The sequence below is a fragment of the Sinocyclocheilus grahami genome, unplaced genomic scaffold (assembly GCF_001515645.1).
Source record: "Sinocyclocheilus grahami isolate Dianchi unplaced genomic scaffold, SAMN03320097.WGS_v1.1 scaffold39.1, whole genome shotgun sequence".
Classification (NCBI taxonomy): Eukaryota; Metazoa; Chordata; class Actinopteri; order Cypriniformes; family Cyprinidae; genus Sinocyclocheilus; species Sinocyclocheilus grahami.
The window spans coordinates 1,264,868-1,268,220 of NW_015505218.1; the positions used below are offsets into that span (position 1 = coordinate 1,264,868).

The 3,353-nt window shown below is 40.1% G+C and overlaps 1 protein-coding gene across 3 annotated transcripts in view; it reads right to left on the bottom strand.

Moving 5' to 3' along the window:
• The window catches only part of LOC107581902 (glucocorticoid receptor-like), an 84,540-nt gene extending 83,178 nt beyond the window's left edge, over window positions 1-1,362 (bottom strand). For 2 of the 3 annotated variants that reach the window (XM_016267583.1, XM_016267582.1), the window contains exon 1: window positions 656-1,362. The gene's annotated coding sequence lies outside the window, so the exon portion shown is untranslated. The remainder of the gene's footprint in view (window positions 1-655) is intronic. The other variant, XM_016267580.1, reaches the window with a different exon arrangement.
• Window positions 1,363-3,353: the final 1,991 nt, after the last annotated feature.

Below are 3,353 nucleotides of genomic sequence, written 5' to 3' on the forward strand. Positions count from 1 at the left end.
CCACATAGTGAGGTAGATATGTGGGGGCGTGTTAGAACGAGCCGTTTTAGGGGGGGCGTGGCAGAGTCTTAACTTTGATAAAGAATATCTCTTTGGTTTTGAGACTTTAGTCTTTGCAACTTCAGGGATCTTATCTATGCACAATCAGCTTGTAACACTCCAAAGAGAAAGGTCAACTTGAAATCGCATCATATGACCCCTTTAAAACTCATCATACAAATCCTTTAAATGCATTAGTCGATGCACCCCAGTGCTGCCACCTGTCGGTTCAGCTCAGCTACTGCATCCAAAATGAACTTTAGTCTGACAAACCGCTTAATGAGCATTAAAGCTGGTTAAACCTACATAAATGTCAAACAGTATGTGAATATAAACTACATGACTAAACGAGAATCGAAAACAAGTTTGAGGACATGGTTTAATCCTTAAAAGGCACGGAGTGTCCGAATGACGCAAAATGCTAAGGCAGCAGAAGCTTTAAAACCTGATTTAAAGCTACAGCAGCAGCTATGTGGGTTAACAATTACAAACGTCAACGTATATATACTCGTTAAAACAAGCAAAACATGCGCAGATGGTATGCAATCGCACAAATGCACTCTGCATTCACAACGCATGGACAGCAAATGACCCCAAGTACATGAGGCAGACTTACCTTTAAAAGATTTATGACGAAAAATGCATTTTTATACAAGTCCAACGCTGTTTTAGCGTTTAGATGGTGTCCGCAATAGTTCTTCGTTGAACTTCCCGCATGCTCAATAGATTATACAAGACGCGACACAGCGTTTCAACAGCAGCGAGTCGCAAAAACAACTCGCACACAAAATAAATAATGCGCCGTAACGACGACGCATACAATAAACTTCGCCGCAGTCTGAATACGCGGTTTATTCGTCTTTTAAGGTCGTGCGGGGAATCGCCAGCATTACATAAGCTGCTTGTCAAACTCCCGACAGCCCGTGATCTAACGTTACCCGTCAAAAAAGCTTCTACTAGCTTCAACACGGTAAACGCCCCTTCGACAGCAACAAAATCCTCCAGTGCAAGTTACCCCTCAGCCATGCGAATGCAAAACACAATAATATATAGACTGTCAACAGCGAATAAAACCCGTTTTTGTACTTTAGAGTACGACAGGACGGCTGGTTTGCGACGAGCGCGCTAGCTAATGCACATGAGCAGTCGCGCGAGCTGCGAGACCGCTGCAACTTTCATACATCATAACGCAACTTTTGTATGCGCCTCGCAGCGAACTGAAGAAACACTGTATCTCTAGGCAGATATGAGCGGGGGAAACGGGACGGAGAGCTGAAGACTGTCAGAAAAATGCATTCAGAATGGCGCAGTTCAGTCCGTAAATAAAGGGGCAAAGGGCACCATCACATGATAAAAGCGAGTGGAGAAAGAAAATGGTCATTCCTAACAACTGTCCAGTATTGCACCATGTAGGCCTACGCTAATTAGCCCCCATCTGCTTAATAAAGATCAATTAAAAATGACAGGCTTTGAGTAAAGAGAGATCGACATGCACACAAGGGGTCAGTTTAATGTCAATATTCGTAGCGTTTAAAACTGTTAACATGGTGCATGGGCTACTGAATTGCAAGTCCAGTAAATGTGAGACTGCAAAAGTTTGAAATAGCTATAACTCGTGTATAAAAACATAGACGCAACTTATTAATCTACAGCTTATGTAGCCTAAAGTTCCCAGGTTGCTAGGCTATATTTCGGTTATAGCAAATAAAAGTGGTTAATTAACATTAGTGGTTCAAAACTGGGACAGCCGACCCAAAATTGTTTAACATTATCTACTGAGTGTCCTAAAAATGAAATATTGGACAAAATTGTCAAATGTTTTTACTAATAAATACATTTTACAGCAGCAGTGTGATTTACTAGTCTACTGAGTAGCCTAAACATTTCATTTTTGTATTAAATAGCCTAGTAGCCATATTACCAAGTGACAGATCAATTTGTGTCAGCTTTTTGTATAAATCACTGGATGCATAGCCTTTGATGTCAACGGCAAAATTAAAATAAAAGCATTTTCTCCGTTTTATTGTCAATAAGCCTATTTTGCGTAACTGTATTTCTTTTTCTTTTTGCATTTAAGTGTTGTTTGATACAAGATAAAATGGTGAGATAAAAGCTTAATATGCCATTGCTTGAAATTAAAAAAATAATAATAATTAGTCCTGAATAGGGAATAACTGCAGGAAAGTGGCTGTAGCTACAGGTGTTTGCTCAAAAGCTAAAGCAGTGTTCAGAAAGATTTGCTTTTGTATGCTATGTCTGTATGCAGGTGATCTTTAAGGAATAATTTATCCCACAATGCAATGTTTGGTAACACTTTACTTGAAGGGGTGTGCATAAGACTGACATGACACCTTCATAATCAACTGTTCTCACCTTGACCATTAATTGCTGGTGTGACGAATGAACCATTGCACATTTAACTACTTCCAGTTCACCCATCACACAGGAAATGGAGGGTCAAGTCGGGAGCATTGCATTGTGATATATAAAAGAATTCTGTGCTGTGTGTTTTTTATTGTATACTACAGTGTAGCATATTGTGCATAAAATTCCTAATATGTATGTACTGCAGCAATAGTAAGAACAGTGTGTTAGTATGCTATTCCAAAAATAGCCAGCATATATAGGCTACTGCGAAGAAATCAGTTAGTAAGCCACTTTCCCAACATGTAGATTTATTCATTACAACATTTCATATTTACTTACACTAGAACATCTTACGTCACTTGGATAATAATATCTCCTCCTATTATTTCATATATTGACTGCATCTGCTGCTGAGCCGAAGGTACAGGTTACCATATATGTCATGTTTTATTTATGTATTTGCTATGAGAGCACATGTACATCTCTTTCCTGACATCTGCCAGCACTGAGAGATGCACTTCAATATAAAAGGTGTACTGCAAGATGGCAGAAGATGGGCAGGTGTTCTAAGCTGTTAGGGAGAGAAGAGATGAGGCAGACTCACTTCCCCCATCCAAACAAGTTCATTATGAGGTGACGGGTGTGGCGTGGGCATGTGGATGTTTAATTATGCCAGTGGAGAGAAAAAGCATACAAACCATCTCCAGGGGCCAACCAGAAGAAATCACACTGTTCTTTGACTCTGTAAAGTAGCAACAGGGAACACAGATCCTCCAGGTTGTTGTGTGAGATTCTGTGGTCATTATCGATCCACAAACACCCTTCCCTCTGTCTCTAACTGCAGTCATGGGTCATGATTAAAAAACACACAGCCACTTTAAAAATTCTGCAGATTTGTTAGGTTTGGGCAGGCGGCTATTCAGTAATTGTAAACTGGTCTTCAGTAG